This window comes from Dermacentor andersoni, chromosome 7 (assembly GCF_023375885.2).
Source record: "Dermacentor andersoni chromosome 7, qqDerAnde1_hic_scaffold, whole genome shotgun sequence".
NCBI classification, from domain to species: domain Eukaryota; kingdom Metazoa; phylum Arthropoda; class Arachnida; order Ixodida; family Ixodidae; genus Dermacentor; species Dermacentor andersoni.
The window spans coordinates 33,467,814-33,488,548 of NC_092820.1; positions in this window are offsets into that span (position 1 = coordinate 33,467,814).

Here is a 20,735-nt window from a genome sequence, read left to right on the forward strand (position 1 = left end):
AGAAGTTATCTTTCGGGCTATATGAAAAGCGCTAAACGCCATTCGATGCTTCGGCGTTATGCAGTTTACGTGCTGTTAATCACTAGGCAGCTGCTGGCGCAGATCTGCATTCTGCCAGTCGTGCATGGTATGAAGCCCTTGTCGTGCGTAATAAGTGTTCCGGTTTTCATTACTGTTGCATTTGGTGCCGTCGTCTTGGACTGACTGTATAATATATGCGCTGTACAAAAGAAAAAATAGCCAGATTATCCATTTGGTGGTTTTTTCTTAGTAGATAACCCACAAATCATTGATATAATTTAGTGGACATTGCACTTGTTCTACCATTATCAACACACCTAAGAAATTGTAACCTGTTTTATTGGGTAAGTAACCTTATGAATACGTCTCCATTCATGTGCATTCTACTGAAAGTGTGGCAAATGTATTTATCTCGAAGTATGAGAAAAGAGACACTGCAGACTGTTCTAAGCGGAAATAAATTGCAAGTCTTAACGTGATTCTTCATAACTGCAGTCACTATGCTGAGCATGTTCGTTCGGCACTGGCATATTGCATTAACACCTGAAAAATGTGCACAGTCCAGCCGGATATCTTTGTTTCAAAAATTATTATTATAGGAATCGTCTGGGACTCTCGCATTTTTTAAAAAAAATTATAAGTCCACTGTGTGTCACATGAACCTGTCTTGAAACTAAACGTACCACTGCTGGCACCGGCAACCATTACGGTTGTCTAACTGCTTATCGCACTGTAATATAACGACACGTCGTAATGGTAGTTTTTCATATTACCATGTAGTCTTTAGTCAGAGGTAAACATAGTTAACTAGAGGCAAAATTGATGAGAGCAAGTTGTATAGAAAACTACTATTGAACCGTACCAATAACTGATTGAATAGTTTTCCCTCATCTTGTTGCATTTGCTTTACGTGTGTGTCTCTGTGTCCTTGCCTATCGTGCTGTACTCCTGTGGCCATCAATTACGAACTGCACAAGCGCTTGTCAGCTTTATTAAACAAGAGATTTAAGTCAGTTGGATCTAATACTGCATGTGAAGTGACTGACGTGTTATTCGTTTTATCTAAATATTATGGACTGGCAGTACTTGGCATCGATTAAACCACAATATTTTTTTATTGCTCTTAAGCTGCGGGCGTCATAAATTGCCAGAAAATTTTAATTAAAACAGCCTGGGAAGGAGTGAAAAAAAAATCGGAAAATTTTAAAATGACCACATGACCATACCGACGTGCCATTTCTTACTGAATTTTACTTACTGAATTAGAAAGACATTTAAATGTGTATTAGGCGAAATAAATTTCAATCTTTGGCACGATACTGTAAATACTCCAGTGACGTCTTCTGAACATATCCCTCTGCACGGGCATACTCAACTTCCAGCCAAAAAAATGTGTACAGACAGTCGAACTGGGTAACGTTTGAGTAATAAATATAGAGATAATTTGGGATAAGTACATTAATGCATCATATATGAACTTGTCATAAAAGGGAACATACTGTTGTTGGCCTGAGCAGCAGTTGTGACTGTTTAATTGTTCACCATACCATAAAAGAAAAATCGTATAATGGTACTGATTTGTATTGACAAGTAGCCATTAGTCATAGTTAAACTGCATGAAGTATTGTCTTATGTGGTTTGAGCAAATATATTAGGCTGCCTAATGAACATACATACAATACACACTTGTTATGTTATTATCATAATGCAGCATATACTTATTTGCAGCACACACCTGCATCACCTTCGGGTCTTATGACACAAAGGTCAAGCCCAGCCTGGCGACCATGCTTGCCAAGGGGAAATATTGTAAATATTTAGTCTCATTCCATAACAGCATAGGACATGTATTTTAAGAAATTCATCTATTATGTCGTGCAATAAAAACAGTTAATTCATTGGCGGTGCATTTGCTTTCTTTTTTTGCACTGCATGATTCAGCACCCGATTCTTTCTGTTTAACCACCATATATGAAAGTACAGCTGGTTCAGGAGCATTATTATTCTACTAACGTTATGCATAAGTGCAGATGAAAAGCAACAGGTGCACATACATAAATACATTCAAAATGTTTTGCTATCACATGTAAACAAAAATGTAAGCAAACTTATAGATAGCAGATAGCTATAGACTTATGGCCTTATAGACTCTTTGTAGACTTGTATATAAAATGTCTGTGTCGATAGACTACCTATAGATTAATGAAAATTAATGTTTGCTTACAAATGTCTGCAGATCTAGAAAAAAGTGTATAGGATTATAAAGTTCTGTTTTTGTAGACTGAAGTCTGTAGAATGTCTATAGACTATCTATAGACATTTGTTTTTAGATATTCTATAGACTATAGACTTCAATGGACAGCGCACGTGGTTTCTCCAGACTGAATACTATCCGCTGGGAGGTGTACGCGGACCTGGTTATAATCTACGGGAGCAACGTCGTGTTTCTGCCCACTTTCTACTCGTTGCTCAAGAGCCAGTGCCAAGACGAGAAGGAGCGGAGGCTACTTGACACGTTGACCATTGGCGTGACCATAGATGACCACTTGTTCGAGTGGCTGTACTACTTGGTCTGGCGCAAGAATGACCGTGGTAACCGACTGGTAAAGAACTGGTTGCTGTGCCATCGTCGATCCGTCTACTCAGCGCATGCACAAGATCGGATGATCCGTTACCCATGGCTTTCGGTGCACGTAGTGAATCGGGTGGCCGAACTCGATTGGTGGGACGGTGTCGTCATGCACTGGAGTACGTGGACAGTGCGGCCTGCGTAGATATGCTACGACCTCTTTTACTCGCGCAACATGTGCGGCCACATGGCTTCCACCGATGTGTTGAACACGACCTCCATGATGATGCACGCGCTTCCCGGTTTCAGCGCCGCATTTCAGCGTCCGGGGTCGCCCACGCTGTCACGTGGTTTATGTCTCGTAAACGCCACTGTGACCAGTAACTAGTGGTTTGTACGCAGAAATTTCTGAACTCAATCCATGGACCCGAAAGGCGTGGTGGCCACGTGGCGGTGCTCACCTATTTGTTCAATGCTTCCGGCCACGAAATAGCAGAAAATGGTTCCATGTTATAGAATAATTCCACGCCTGTTACTAATATATCCAATTTTATAGCTTATCTTTCATTGTGCTAGTAAAGCCACTTATTCACGATGCGTCGCTGCGCAGTATTGTCTGTTCATTCATTTGTCATTCTCATTTCGACGAGTCCATTATACAAAGTTAGAAAAACTACAGTTTACGAAAAATATCCGTCAGAATATATTTTATTGTACTATCTATGACTGCCTTGTACTATCTTTGACTATGTTACAGTACACATATATAGCGTGAATAATATCATCGACATCATTCCGCAAGATGACAGGGATTGTGACAGAAGACCCCCAATCCTGCTTAGTTTCAAATCCAAATAAGATGGTATTTATGGGAGCTATAGGCAGACAAGAGCTTGATATGCAGGCATCTTTGTAGTATATACTTATTTCTAAATAAAAGGCTGCTGGTTTCATCACTTTCGGCGCCTCAGGAGGAGGAGGAATGAACGTTTATTGTGTCAAACAGCGAGAAAGTGTTCTTTCTTCGCCCTAGGTGGGCGGCTCTCTTAGTCCAGCAAGCCGTTGGCTAATGCCGCAGCCCGGGCCCGGTCCACCAGACTTCGCTGATCTTCCAGGATCTGTGCCTTTAACATTGCCTCCCACGTTTCTTCGATCGCTTGTGGCGTTTCTGTGGCATCAACTTCACGGTTGTTCTCGCGGTGTGGGCACACCAACACCATGTGTTGGAGGGAGTCCGGTATCTCACAATATCGTCATAGCTATGAGAATTCGGTGGGGTGCATTGGGTGCATGATAATTCCATGGACATAAGTATTCATTTGTAGTCTGCCGCGGGCGGTGGCTTCTTCCTTGCTTAATTTTGGATGTGGTAGAGGATATTGTCTTCTTTGCAGTCGGTAATGCTGCAATATTACGGTGTAATTGATGGGAATGTCCTCCACCCTGGTCGCTTTCGGGAGACCGTGTGGCAGGAAATCCCGGCTGGTATGCTCTCGGGTGACAGCAAGTGCTGCTTCGTTTCCTGCCAGGTGTTCATGGCCTGGGGTCCATTCGACGTAGGTTTCGGCTAGCTCTCTGCGTCTTGTTATTTCCTTCAGAATCTTCACTGCTGCGGCAGAAATTCGGCCTTTTCGTAGGTTTTTACTTGCCGTTTGCGAGTCGCTCAAAATGATTGCTGTGTCTTTGCATGTGGCGATGCCGAGGACGATGGCCACGTCCTCCGCCGTCTCTGGATTTCTGGCCGGCATGGTGGCAGCGATTAGCTCCTTCCCTTGGTTGTTGGTCACGGTAATTGCGTATGCTATTCTACCTCGGTATTTTGCCGCATCTGTATATCTCGTGTTGGAGTCTTGAGAACCAAAAATAATAAAAGCGTATTATTTTTCACGGCTTTGAAGCGGGTGCTGTACCGTTACACTACAATCACATTGCTTTAAGCACTCAGTCTTTCTCAACGAATTAGCACTACTTTTCCGTGTAACGTATGTTTTTTGCCTCTTGGTATTATCTGGGAGCATGCACAACCTAAATATAGGTGCTCATATATGCTACTGGGACCAGCGTGACGTTCAAAATATACAAATATACAAGTATACAACCACCATGCACCAAGATACAAAAATACGCAAATGCCACGTGGCTGAACAAGGCCAAGGCAGTATTGCTTACCGTCGCTTGGAGATACTAAGATTGTGTTTTGCATTGCGCCTAATCACATAATTAACCTTACTTAATCAATTTTTCATTTCTATAATTCGATGAAAAGTGTCAATGAGAAAATTGTAGAGCGACATGAAACACTTCCTATGCAGCTTCGTATTGCCCAACACGCGCTACATATAAAAGTAAACGCAAACAAACACAGGCCACTTATTCAACAATCAGCAACGCTCCTAGCTCACGCACTAGGGACACGTGAGCTTAATGATTTTCTTCTTGACATTTGAAACAAACACAAAAACGTCGATGTCATCCTTCACGGATCATAAAGGGTTCTACTTAAATTGAGGACGACGCAACGAGCTATGGAAAGAAGAATGATAGGTGTAACATTAAGGGATAAGAGAAGAGCAGATTGGGTGAGGGAACAAACGCGCGTTAATGACATCTTAGTTGAAATCAAGAAAAAGAAATGGGCATGGGCAGGACATGTAATGAGGAGGGAAGATAACCGATGGTCATTAAGGGTTACGGACTGGATTCCGAGGGAAGGGAAGCGTAGTAGGGGGCGACAGAAAGTTAGGTGGGCAGATGAGATTAGGAAGTTTGGAGGGTCAACATGACCACAATTAGTACATGACCGGGGCAGTTGGAGAAGTATGGGAGAGGCCTTTGCCCTACAGTGGGCGTAACCAGGCTGATGATGATGATGATGATGATGATGATGATGATGATGATGATGATCCACCACGCTGAAATAGACCAGGACCCTGACATTCTGCTCGCCCGGGACGGAATACACCCCAATTTTTTCGTCGTCAAGGTAATGGCTAACAACATTAGGTGCAGGCTCAGGAACTCTTTTAAATCGACGCAACCTACAGCACCAATAATTCCTGCGTCCCAGTTAGCGTCAACCTAGAGACACACGCCTGAAATTTTTAAGACCAGCTCGCACGCACGTTCCACCAAATCTAGAATCTAAGAAGCATCTACACAGATGGTGGACGCGGAACCAACAACGCCCGCTCATACGGAAGCCCACAACCACCGGCGAAGCCTTCACGCAAACAGCTGCATACACTAATAAGCAAATTGATGCGCAGACAGATACACATACAGACATCGGTGCAGGCCACGACAAGAAAATTAAGAGTAAAAAGACACCACCTGAAGATTTTTCGCCCCGGAGGTCTCCCCGAACCAAACAGAAATGACTACCACGCACTAGGGATAGCACACGCAACAACAAATGTCGCCCTTTCCTCCAATCCCTCAAACTCGTCGCCAAACAAACAAATTACAGATTTAACCTAAAAACTTACACTAGCTGAATAAAACAGAGGAAAATCCCAAAAGGTCTCATAATTAAGGTTAGATGCGCTCTCGGTTCTTTACTCTCCAGACTATTATTAAAGTGGAATGCTGTCCTAGAAAATGCATCGCTCTCCCTTATTGACATTCTCGAAGAAAACTGCAAGGGACAACTCATAATAATTGCTGATCAACTCGACAGCATAAAGTTATCTAAACCGGAAAAAAGAGAACTTAAACAATTCGTCCAAACTAAGGAGGAAAAATTACTAGATAAATAGGAGCGAAAGAATATTAGAGCTGCAGATCCACCCAAAGAAACTAATGTAACCCCTGCAGCACGTAGCTCCACCGACAGTCCCTCAGGCAAGTATCCAGAGCACTGCAGCAATGTAATTGACATATCCCATACTCTAAGCCCCGAAGAAGTTGATCTCCTGAAACGTGGTCTAACGTTTTGTCCGACGAACAACGCAGTAAACGAATACGAACTCCACAAAGATATAACGGAGTTTTTACGACGCATGCGCATGAAGAAGTGTTTTTTCGATAGACCAGATGTAGGAAAAGAAGATGGGGACTCTCTTAGACCACCTAGCACGTGGACACTGGAAATCGAACAGCGCCCAGACCTCAATTTATACATAAATCTGATATCAAAGGAAATCCTAAAGTCTACGCGGCATTGCCAGAAACGCAAAAATTCGACCTCCGCTCTACACCAAATCCTTAAACTTGCGAAAAGGAATGATATTGTAATAAAACCAGCAGATAAAGGCGGCAGTATCGTAATCTGGCTTATATAAAAGTAAAAGAATGAGGCCTCTAAACAACTGAGCAACCACACCCATTGCAGAAACCTCGACTCTAACCCAACCTCATATTACTGCAATATTGTGATAAACACAATAGCGGAGCTCCTGTCCAGGGACCTAATCACGCAATCTGAATATCGCTTCATGATGCCCAAGAGCAAAAGAGCAGGCCGCATTTATCTTCTTCCTAAAATACATAAAGTTCCGGTCGAAGAAATATTTACAGCAGAAATCGCAGGTCGGCCTATTGTGTCTAATAACAACATACCTGTTGAGTCACTGTCTAAATTATTAAGTCACCACCTGTCAAACATACCCACCACCCTCCCAACTTTCGTTCAAGACACGCCGCACTTTTTTCGAATTATCGACGGCATCAACGCCAACCGAATCCTTTCCGACCGCGCTATTTTAGTCAGTTTGGATGTTTCTGAACTTTACACCAACATTCCATGAGTGAAGGAATTGAAGCCGCTTCTAGATCCCTCGCAATCAATCCCCAAGCGCTCGCTCCTGAAGTTTACTTATCGCTCCTTAGGTTAGTTCTCAGGCTCAAGTATTTCGAATTCGCTTCTATTCACTACCTGCAAATTTTCGGCACTAGCGTGGGTACGCCATTCGCTCCCACGTATGCGAACATTTTCGTGGGACAGCTTGAAGTAGACCTGCTCAAATCCTACCCTTTAAAACCCCACACCTATCTTCGTTACATTGTACGACATATTGATAATATGGGAACACGGCACAAGCACCTTAACCGACTTAATTAGCCATTTCAATCACTTTCACCCGAGTATTAAATTTACTGCTCACCACTCTCCTAGTTAGATCTACTTCATGGACACGATGCTGTACATAGAAAACGGAAAACTGAGAACGACACTTTACCGGAAGCCTACATATAGCCAGCAATATTTAGACTACAACAGTCATCACCCGTGACATTGCAAGCAAGGAATTTTTGTTGGACAAGCGAAACGTATGAGAAGAATCTGCAGCGAAGACCACGACTATATGCACCACCTAAATGACCTTAAACAACGCTAGCAGAAAGGAACTATCCCCAAGTTGCTCTCGATAGAGCTTATGATGCTGCGTCAAGATTGGAGGGACAGTCAGAATTGGCGAAGAGACAGCCCACACTAGAATCTTAGAGACCGCCGGACTTAATAACAAAATATCCTAATGCACTCCCAAACATAAACAACATCCTAAGAAAATACCACCCGATATTATCAAGTAACGAGCGTCTGCGAAAAGCGTTCGAGGATGTACCTAGGGTTACCTATCGCCGAAACAGGAACTTTAAAGACACGTTAGTGCACGCAAATGTCAGCCAACGGCATTCCCCCGTATAAAAAGCGTGTTGTCGCCCTAGGTGCAAAACCTACAGGCACCTTCAAAGTGACATTAAAATTAAAAGCACCGCAAATAGTTGAACACACGAAGTCAAATCTATAGCTTCACTTGTACAAGTTCGGATGTGATTTATATGCTTGCATGCTCCTTCTGCAAGGAACAATATATCGGTGAATCAGAACAATCGATGAACGTCAGAATAAACGGACATCGCGCGGACACAGCTAAAAAGCATCCCAAAGCCGTCGCCGAGCATTTCAACCAACCAGGTCATAACTTTGATGAACTTAAACTCTACAAGTTACAGTCAAATTTCCGTTCTGAACGAGAAAGAAACTACAGAGAATCATACCTTATCCATATGTTCAAGACATTGCAACCAATAGGCATAAACGTTTCAAAGGGAGCTTTAGAATCTATTCGCTATGCTAACCTTCAAGCTATAGGCAACAACACGTAGTTTGATATCTGGCGTATCCCCCCCCCCATTTTTTTTTCTTTTTTTTTACTTTCCTTTCCTCTTTTTTTTCAGCCCGGCGTGTCAGACGCCCTTGACACACCGGCTAGCACGTGGGCGTTAACAGAACAGGGGGGGCTGGCTTTGTCCTTGTGCACAGCGTTCCTTACTCTCAATTCGACACGCTAACCCACCTTCCCTCGTTTCCGCACCCTCTCCCCTCACACCCTCTCCCCTTTATAAGAACCCCACCTTTATATACTGTGGCGATCAAAGCGTATGTCGCCTTGAAGAAGACAAGTCCACTTGTCGAAACGTTGGCTCCTGCATTCACCTTGTTCACGTTTTGCTTATCGTAACACAATTATTGTTATTCATGACTTATAACGACATAGCTGGGGTGCTAATTACGGTCAGCAAGCGTTAGTTTCACCTTCTAAGGCACATTTATACCTTTATCATATTTTTGCGAAACAATTTTGTGAGTTGTTTATTTAGTTCGTCACTCACTCATTGAATTATATAGCGAATTCCTTGCTCTGGTCCCGGGAAGTGGTTTTAGTCCGGCGCCTTCTATACGAAAAGGTAAATAATTTAATCAATCAATCAATCAATCACACAAATAAATAAATCAACAAGTCAATCAATTGAACAGATCAAATCAGCGAATCGAGCAATGAGTCTGGCATACGATTTCCTTTCTGTCAAATGTACGTAAGGAGAAATTTCCGCCTGGTATAGTCGATATATATTAAAGAGTGGTAACTGCTGAATAATTTATTATCCTTACATCTCAAGTATAATCTTCATCAAACAGTTATGTCCCTTGTCTGAAATTGAACCGACCCCGAGGGCCACTTACTCGTCTCCTCGCACAACCTTTCCTAGAATCCAAGAAGCCTAGGTTGAGCAATGCAGGAAAAAGTGAACTCGAACACCTTTGTTGTTTGTGACAGATTTTGAGGAGGAATCTAACAGAAAGGGTGCTCATCCAACACTTCCTACTACTATACATTGACACTGGCCATACAAATTTCTGCAAATGAGGGACAGCCGACGTGCGGTATATGGGAATGAATTATCACGTATTTGTGATTTGTCTAGTTATTCAGAAAAAAAAAGTGCATTTCTACAAGAAAAGGTACAAGTGTCTCCACGGTATGGTTTCGGAAAAGTTTTCGTCCTTTCTGCATGAACCATTGGGAATATGGACAGATGACTGTCTTGATTTAAATGCGCCAGACAACACCTGTATTTTTTGCTTACATTGTTCATTTTCGGAAGAATCACTATATTGATCTATTTGTAGATTTGAGCAACCATGTTCCTTTTGCGAGCGTGAAAGAATAGACCTCATTATATCCCTTAGAATACTAATTAAGAAATATTCTCACTAGATAATTTAAGAATCTATTAGTTTATGTAAATTTCCGTGGGTGTACACACATTCACATGTTTGCGCAAGGTTAGCTTTTGTTCACTAAGTGTCGGGAAAAATAATGCGCGGTTCGCCCTATCACTTTTCCTTCTTAAGAAACAAACTACAACTCAGGCTGGGTTCGGAGTTAGGAGAAAGCGATAGCGCAGATAGTTGAAATCCTGTTCATTTATGAATAGCTTTGCGGCACCCATCAATCATGGAATGATTTGGTTTCGTAAGTGAAACTGACAGAGTATAACCAGCAGCATCTTACTTCCGGCACCGTTCTTTAGTTTCTTTATATGTTTTCAGGTGACAAGGATGTTGTATTTTAAGGGACCACCGTCACGTTACTGCAGATGGAGCCATCACCGCAATGAAAACTGCATTCTTGCCATGTTAACAAACCTGCGTGTATCTATTGCAATCTCTACATCAGTTTCACTATAACTCCCAAAGGGTCCTAGGCCTATGCAAACGGCGATGAGATGTTACTGACTTAAACATCCGCCGCTCATGTCTTTATTCTGTCATGTTCCATTCTGCCACTGAAAAGTGCTACTCTTCTTGTTTACGTATGCAAAATATATTTCCTTATCCACTACGGTGCTTGAGAGTACAATAACGCAGGACGACGCAGTGGATTTCACCAATGAACCCGTTAGAGGAAAATCTGGGTTCAAAAAGTGGCAACCATGAAGGCGACACTTTTTGCTATGACTCTTGTTTCATAAGGCTAAAATATTCAAAATATTTATTTAAAAAACAATCACATACGGGATGTACGTACTTGCGGAAAACGTTTAAAAATTTCGGCGATTTTACAGAAAGTTCGGATGGTCATTTATGAATTTCTCATGTACGATGTAAGATTGACTGAGTAAGTGATTCAAACACTTTTAGAAAGGATAACCTGTGGCCTAAGATGAGAGTAGGGGATCAAGTGAAAGGAAGGATGGCTGCCTACTTTGCAAAGGACAGCAAAGCCTTAATTCTTCTTGTGGTGCCTCCTTGCGGTGCAAGTCACTCGGCGTACAACACGGCCCTTAGAGGTACAGTGTGCTAGTCTCTGAGGCTGGCTGTGGCAGGACAGGACGAGATCAGATGTTTCAGATCGACGTTCATCGCCGGGCAGTTGGGGCATCTAGCTTGCATTCATGTAAACTGGCTAAGAACAACTGGTGTAATAGACGCTTTAGCTCTTGCCTTCTGGAGGGTAGCCTGGGCTGCTCCAGGAAGGCTAGCGCAAATGAGAGGAAGGATGCTAGAAATGGACTGTCGCACTTTACTCTCGTGCTACAGTTGGGTAATCTGATTGTCTGGTACATCTATGGATGTAGGGGAGATATAGGTGTTGTCCAGCAATGGTGGGTTCACTTCAAGGCTGCCACGGCGGTCCTTAGTAATTTCCTCACCTGCAGCCTCATAGGCCCGCCTGTTTCCCTCTCCCCTCGTGCCGCCGCCAGGTTTCCATTATACGAGAATGCGCACACGTCTATTATTCCGTAGGTGCCGGCAGGCTGGCTTTGGTAGTCGTGTAGGATCTGGAGTTCAGCTGCTTGAGGGCCTCTTGACTGTCAGTGCAGGTGTGCAATTTGTCTTCTCTGTGCCCGTCACGGAGTGTAATGGTTTCTTCGATGGCTTGCAGTTCAAGCTCGCTGGCTGTCAAGTGAGCATAGCCGCTGTGGATTATGGCGTGTGCTTGCTATTTTTCTTTGTATTAAGGCGTAGCGGTAACATTTTGCCGAAAGCTTCATCGTATTGAAAAGTAGCGTTAGCCTATATTATTTTTCCTTTGTGATTTTTTTTTTTGCACGTGTAATGCTCTTTGTTATCGAAGTGCCTTGCCTTCGACTTTGGTGTTCGTGGGGAGTGGTATCGGTTTCCTAACGCTTATTACATCTCAGGGTGGAAGGAGGTGGTCTAGCCCTTGCAGGTGAAGGTCCAAGCCATGCAGTCAAGGTAGCAGTCGCTCACCATTGCACTGCATAGCTAGCGTCGATTCAATTACGATGTATTACATGATGTGTTTTCAGACGCCTGAATGAGATGGCACTTTTTACTGAGGGAGGCTCACTATCGCGTTCACTGTGCGTCTCGACTGAATTACATCTCGTCGTCTGCGCGTGTGTGCCTGCACAGAGTAGCAGCATGGCGGCACCTTTGCAGTTGGTGATTCCAATACATGGCCCCATGAGGAGCTTTTCCTCTTGAGATCATTATATTCAACCTATGCGTCAAAGTTTCCAACTTCCTGGTGTCACGACCGCCATGCTAGCTTAGTAGCTAAGGCGTTGCACTTCTGAGATCAAAATCTCTGATGAAATCGCCGCAATTGGTACCAATTTCGATAATAGCAAAATGCAACACAGAAGGAAAGAACACTCCAGGATTTATTTGGATGCACGGTAAACAGCCCAAATTTGCTAATGTAACTCCATAATGTCCTATTATAGTGTGCGTAACAATCAAATCGGGATGACTGCATATAAGGCTCATAATTAAATGTATACCGTGATGCGCTAGCGAAGTTTCAAGCTCATGTTAAAGTTTATTCACATTTTTTGCGTGCTTGACAAAATCTTCAGTGACATTATTACATTCAGTGATCCAGTAATTATGATACTATTAGATTGAGCACCCAATATTATACATATCAGTTAAATAGTGCAGCCAGATATAAAATAAATGTAGAAGTCATGAATTTTAACAGAAAAACTACGCGGAACGCAATAGTATAAAGTAAAAGCAAACAAATGAAATGGAAACAATATATTAATTTATTACAACATACAACATTAGAGGAAGCTGGAAAACATATGTGACTGAACAACAGCGCAGGCTTCATAAAATTATTTAGCATATTAATTCAATAACAGCGAAAAAAGCAACCACTGCACAAAGCGGTGCCGCAAAAACCGAAGCAAAATTGATGCTTTCAGAGACAGTAGGAACACCTAGAATACACTTTGCATAAGTTATATATTCATAATAATGAAAAAAAGAAAAAACTGTAAGCAACGCACATTTTAACCAAAACAAGAATATCAGAAATAATAACTTTACGGCAATTCTTTGTAAAACTTGTATAGTAGACGTTTCTTGTGGAGGTGTAGAAATATCTGTACCGATGATGATGATTTCTTTTAGTACGGTATAGAACTTCAAAAGTGGTGCCCAGAGAAGACGGCGCTAAATTTTTGCAGTTTTTACGAACGTGGGGAAGTAAAATATTATTTGTAGAAAACCAGTAATGTTAGTATTTCTGGGGAATACAAGAGCGTGTGTCATTCATTACTTATACTGCGGTATGAAGTGCTCGAACTCATTTTACGGTATATTTAAGCCACTTTGCCTGTATCTTGAGACATTTCTATGTCACTCGAAGTGTACAAGTCGCGAAAATGGGGCTCATCTCATTTTTCTTTCAATGTGAAAATTTAAGCTTCGTAGAAAAGTGGGCCCACATATTATCCCTGTTCTCATTCTTTGTGTATGGTTTGTACAATTAAATTTTTTTTTGAGAACTGGACATGGCCCTCAGAAAAGATTGCTTCAAAATAAGGACTTATTGTGTTAATTGCGCAGAGGAATGTAAAATGGTCGAAATAACTAGATGGTGGTGGCGATGGTGGTGGTGGTGGTGGTGGTGGTGGTGGTGATGTTGAAGCACGGGGGTTTAGCCTGGCATACATAGCCGACAATTGTTCCGCCTGATCCTCCTTCGAGTTTAGATCAGGGGTTTGTCACCAGGTGTCGATGAGCCGCATATCTCGCAGGAAGCTATCAGCAGTCGTTGCGCTTTCTTCTTGAATGCCGCGGGCCCTCCGGGGAAAACAACGTCTTCAAAGGTCCTGTGCGTAAGACCGCTCTTTTGTAGGTTGTCGACCATCGCTTTTCTTTCTGTGTCAAACTGCGGGCATAGCCAAATGAAATGTTCGATGTCGCCAATGTCACCACAAAAAACACAGAGCGGGGAAGCGCGAAGCCCAGCCTTGAATAACCAAACTGGGGTGCGCGCTGAGTCGGTCCTGATGCGGTACAAAAGCGTCGCTTGTTCGCGTGTAAATCCATGAGGCACACAGGATTCGTGTGGATTCTTGTGCATCTTTCTAAAGTGAAGGCGGATTGCACCCTTAGGGTTTTGAAAAGCTTTTGGAGCTTTCACTTTTGGGGCACATGTCAGCGCTAGGCGTGCAAGGTCATCAGCTTTCTCGTTTCCATCAATTCCTACGTGTGATGGAATCCATTGAAACCTTATGCTAAATCCTTTGCTCGTTAGGTCGTTAATCAGTGCCAGAGACTGCCTTGTAAACTTCTCTAGAGGTAGGCCCCGATGTAATATCTGTAATGCTGACTTGGAATGCGTCAGCACCACGACATCTTGTGCAGAAAAGGCCCGTAGTTTCCGTAAAGCCACGGTGATTGCGGCGCTTTCTACTGTTGTAGAGGAAACTACGCGATCCAGTCGGCCAGACCATGACACATCAAGGGATGGTATGCAGCATGCCTCTGCACAGCCGTCTGTTTGTGCGCACACCGAACCGTCTGTGTACACTTGTAGATGGCTTTGAAACACAGTGCTCAAGTGGTCCAGCACAATAAACTGTGCTTCGGCTGTTGAAATGGTGCGTTTCGTCGGTAGGTGGGGTGCATTGAGGCTGCAGGTAACGTCTGAAAAGAACCATGGTGGGACAAGGCGACTGCGTTTAGGCCATTCCACTCCTAAACATCGTAAGGTGTTCAGCGCCGCATGGAAATGTGACCGAGTTCTTGCTCTTAGCCGCCGGAAAAGCGCCGTGCCTGCGCGTGACTCGCCCAGCCTTAATAGCTGCGTCAGTAAGGCCTGAGATGCCAGGAGGCGGAGTGGAAGAGACTCTGCCTCATTAGTGACTTTCTTGTTTGAAGCCGCCGTTGGAACTCCCATCGCCAAGCGAAGTCCCTTTCTGTGCACTACCTCCAAGTGCTCGAATTGACTCGATGACGGTGATATCAGAGAAAGCTGACAGAGAATGCGGCTTGCTATCAGTGCAGCGTTCAGTTTAAGCATGGATATAGGATTGTTTCCCCAACGTACACCTGCCAATCGACGAAGTGTGTTGACTCTTTCCACTGATGCAGCCACAGCACTTTCAACTGCACCACGCCATAGTAGCTTGTTGTCGGTGGTGACGCCCAGGAATCGAACATGAATTGCACGAACAATTGAATGCCCTTTGATATTCAGCGTCAGACGTGTTGACTTGCGTCTCACTCCCGGGAAAAGCATGAAGGCCGATTTTTCTGCTGATAAAGATAGGCCAAGCGTCGATAAGCGGCGATCGATAGTGGATATTGCGGCCTGGGCTACAGGGCCAAACGTTTGTGTTGGTACCCCGAGATCCGAATGCAGATGTCATCTGCGTAGATGGACATTTTAACTGCCGTCGGACCTACTTTCAGGGCATCTGGAAGGCTGGCCATGGCAACGTTAAAAAGCAAGGGAGATAGGACACTTCCTTGTGGGACACCGAGGGAAATTCGTCGCTTGTCACTCATTATACTTCCGAGCTTAACTTGGACACATCGATCACTGAGAAATTCATGGACGAATCGAAGAGCATTTCCCGAGACGCCCATGGCTCGGAGTCCATTGATGATGCCTGTATGAAGCACACAGTCGTATGCCTTGGCAACGTCCATAAAGATGGCGAATGTGGAAAGGCCGTCTGCGCGATGGTGCTCGACATGGCTTAGTAGATCCAAGACACTGTCCTGGGCACTCAACCGTGGACGAATTCCGGTCATACATGATGGTAGTCTATTTCCTTGCTCAAGATACCATGTTAATCTCGTACATATTAGCGTTTCCATCAACTTTGATACGCATGATGTTAGCGGTACTGGCCGATATGAGGTGAAGTTTGCAGGATCCTTTCCGCACTTGAGCACTGGCACCACCCATGCTGTCATCCACGTTTCTGGGATCTCTCCTGTGCTCCAGAGGTGATTAAATATGTCCAGAAGGGCTCGTTTTCGTTCATATGGCAGATTTGTCAGCATCTGATTGCTGATCGAATCTGGACTCACAGCACAGGGTCTTCTTAATTTGCTAAGCGCCAAATCCAACTCACGAAAGGTGAACGGCGTATCCAATGTATTCAATGCTTCAGACAACAGAGGGTTCGATAGTCCTGCTGATCTGCCAGATGTGTATACGTCTGCAAAATCTTCTGCAAGGGTTTGCAAATCATTTCCTTGCTTTAAAGCAAGTGCTTCGAATGGCATGTGTAGGCGAATCTTTCAGGATAGGCTATTCATTACTCCCCATATCCTTGTCATGGGAGTAAACGCCGATAAGCTCTCGCAGAAAGCAGCCCATTGAACTCGTCTTAACCTTTTTGTGTGACGACGTATGACAGCGTTTACCCTGTTGTATTCAGTTTTCGCAGATAGATTTCCCATTTTTTTCATTAGTTTGCGCTCCGCTCTCCTACGCACTGCGCAGAGGTTCTTTAGTTTCAAATCAGGAGTAGGGAAATGATCTGGCAGTTTCAACTTTCAGGTAGCCACTCTTCTGCTCCGCAGCATATCTGCGAACAGCTCACCAGGGGATTCATCCAGCGCTTCTCTGTATGTGTCCCAGCGTGTCGCAGCACAAAATTGTCGCCCAGCAGTGTGAAATCTGGTGATGTTGGTGAAGATCGGAAAGTGGTCACTGCCTATCCTGTCTGGGGCCGTTGTGGACGATACGACAAGGTCTGTAGAATGGATCACGAGGTCTATGGCACTCCATGAATCTAGTGGTCTGAAGAAAGTCGGTTTACCATCGTTCGCGATACATAAGTCAGCAGTATCCGCGGCTGCGACAAGTTCCTTGCCTCGGGAATCTGCGGTCTTATCTCCCCAAAGCGAATGATTTGCGTTAATGTCGCCACAGATTATTCTAGGAGAGGGACAACGAATGCAAAGGTCCTTAATAAACGCCTCCATGGAGACCTTCCTGCGCGGACTCATATACACCGACACCACACTGAATTTTCGTTTTCCTAGGCACACTTGCACAGCGGCGACTTCCAAGGAGGTAGAACAAAAGTCTTGCACTGGTTAGGTGACGTGAGGTATTTCTCGCCTGATGTATATCATCGCACTTGCATTTGCTAATGACGGTATAGTCGGATTTCCATGTCTGATGTACCCTGGGATCGTCCCTCCATTTGGGAGACCGGCCTCCGAGAGGGCTAGAATTGGCATAGGTATGTCTCGAAGAAAAAGGCTGAGTTCAGAAAGACGCTGTAGAATACCGGCGCAGTTCCATTGCATTATTAAGGGCACTTTTGGACGACGGAATGGACCAAGTGGGCGAGAAATTGCCATTATGCTATTCAGGGTATGTGCAAGTAGAGCAGAGTATTACTGACTCAAGAGCCAGCACTGCTTCCAGCATATCCTTCCTTGAACTGGCAGGCATCTTTGCGACGTGGGAACGTAGTGCCGTGAACAAAGCGCATATCACATGCTGGCAGTTTTCCTGCTGACTGTTTCCAAGTGGTACTTGAGGTCGGTTTACTGCGGCCGCATAGGTGCGTTTTTCGGACTCTTCACGAACAGGTTTCTCAGCGGCTGTGACCGTTCCCGTTGGACCAATGACTTTATTTATCGGCGGGCCTGAATAGCAAATTATGTATTACACACAGCAGGACTGTTTTGATTGTGTTTTGACAAGGGGGAAGCGATAACTTAATACGCTCTCCTGGAATATATATAATGCCACCGAAACATATTTAGCTGTAAAGAGGGTGAATATGCGTACCTAAATAGCTGCATTTGTAAAAATAAAGTCACAGTTTCATCCAAAAGTCGATGCACTTCATTGTGACAGCAAGGTATTAAACAATTACACAAAGTATAGCTCATGGTTTTATTGGCTGCTTAAGTCGCACTAAACATTCGTTTACTGATTAAATTAGCAAATACAGTGTTACGCCCGCAAGCGCAAACGTGAACGAAGCTGGCATGAAAGAGAAAGTGGATATTAGGAAATGAACGCGGCGGTTGCCTCTTGTTTCAACGCGTGTCCGACACGTAGAATTAGGCAATTTGCCAGACTAGGTAACGAGAAGGCAGCGCACGCAATGGAACAAGCCATCTCTTCTCGCCTACTGTATGCACCCGCCACAGATTGCCTCCCAGATAAAGAGCGCGGCCACAGTATGCGCTCAATCTCGCGGAGCATTTACCTTAATAAATGTTGAACCCACTCGAGCAAAACAAGAAGAAAGTAGCAGAATCCTTGGACCAGACAGCACTGAATCAAGTGTTGCATATTACTTTAAATTCAGACTAGATGAATGTCCCTCAGTTAGACATCAGAAGTCTGAGAGCGCCAGTAGATGTGTCCATGGTGGTACTTCGAACGTCACAAGATGGCCTACAATGTTATATAAACAGAATTTTGGCTACTACGTATATAAGACAATCACATCTCATTTATGGGTTCAAGAAATTACTTTCTATAATCTGGCAGAATTTATGGTTATCGCATACGTATATAGCGTCATTCAAAGGCTTTTCAAATTCTTAGTTACTTCAAGTTTTTTACATTTTTGTGCCACCTGACACCTCCTGTCAATCAATCACTCTTACTGGTTCGTTGTAGAGTTCCCGTAGTTGCTGAGAGTATAATTTTAGCAAATAGCAGGCAAACAAAAATGAAATGGCATGGGGAGAATGGCGCTGTTGCAATACATCAGCTGAGACTGGAAGGAATCATAAGATCAACTTTTATTTCACATGTATATATGCGCGCCAACTGCCCTACGATGCCCTGCCACCGTACACGCATCCATATCAGTGTGCACATCACCTGCACCCTTACCGTCCTCTATTTTCGCAAATTATAAACGAGGTGATTCATTCAGTTGACCGAGGACATCGCCTCATCGCCTCATTTAACAAATAATGGCACAGAAAATTCGAGGGTTTCGTATTCATTTGAAACCATCATAATTAAGACAGAAACCATAGCCTTTTCCACACATTACTCATAAACAATGCTCCTATCTCTGCCTAATCTGAGACCGCTGTCACACATAGTTCTTCCAGCGATGCAGGGAAAGATTGAAGATAACAGCAGTAAAACGTTTAAAGTACTTTGCAAGCACTTTAAGTGCAGTAGTTTTTATACACGCAGGAAAATTAGGTCGCACAATAGTGATTCTAAATCATTTATTTCCATTATATTCGATCTCTGTGACTGTCCTTGTTTTCTCAGGAGACAGGGTCTAAATTCTCCATAGTCAGTAGAACGAACCTGTAATTATCCAGAACGCTTCAAACGCTTCATTTACGTCAAAACCTTAGGTTTTGCCCGCACATTATATGTCATCATCATCATCATCATCAGCAGCAGCAGCAGCCAATTTTATGTCAGTAGGTCGAAGGCCTCTCCATGAAATCTCCAATTACACTTTCATATCCCAACCGATTCCAACTTGCGCCTGCGAATTTCCAAATTTCCTCACCCCGCCTAGCCTTGTGTCGTCTTCGATTGCCCTTCCCTTCTTTTGGCACCCGTTCCGTAACCCTAATGGTCCATTGGTTGTTTCACCTACGCATGCCCGGAAATGGTTGTTTCACCTACGCAAATGGAGCTGGTTCTGCCCAGCTCCATTTTTCCTCTTAATGTGAATTAGAATATCGCCTGTCCCCGTTTTGCCTCTGATCCACACCGCTTCCTTCCTGCCAATTAACGTTATGCCTAACATTCTTCATTGCATCGCTCTTGGCACGGTCCTTAACTTCTTTTGGAGATTCTTTGTCAACCTGCAAATTTCTGCCGATATGTTAGCACCGGTATAATGTTTTCATTCTACACGTTTCCTCTTAATGATAGTGGTAAGCTTCCAGTCAGGATCTGGCAATGTCTGCCGTATACGCTCCAGCCCATTTTATTTTTTCTCTATATTTTCTTCTCATGATCAGGGTCCCTTGTTAGTAATTCAGCCAGGTAAGCGTGCTCCTTCACAGACTCTAGAGGCTGACTGGCAATCCTGAACTTTTGCTTGCTAGCCAGCCTATTATCATTATCATTATCTTGGGATTAAGGATCAAGGATTATCTAAGGATGATTATCTTTGTCTTCTGCATATTACCGTTAAGCCCCGACCTTACACCCCCTCTGCGAAGGCCATCAATCCTTTGTTGTAATTCGTCCCCAGTGTGGCAGAACCGGAAAATGTTCTCTCCAAACCCAAGGTAGCTGAGATATTCGCCGATGAACCTCACTCATAAGCCTTCATCGTTTATCACCTTGAATATTTCTTCCAAGGATGCAGTGAATTTCATAGGAGAGATTGCGTCTTCCTGCCTGACCCCTTTATTTATAGGGATTTTTCTACTTTTGTTGTGCAGAATCAAGTATATGCAATGGAATCTTCGTAGATATTGTCCAATATATTTACGTAGGCCTCCTGTACTCCTTGATTACGTAATACCTCTTGACTGCTGGTATCTCTACTGAATCAAATGCATTTTCATGATCTATAAAACCATATTGAGAGGTTGATCGTATTCTGCAGGTTTCTCAATTACCTGACTGATGACATAGAGGGGATCCATTGCAGAGTATGGCTTCCTGAA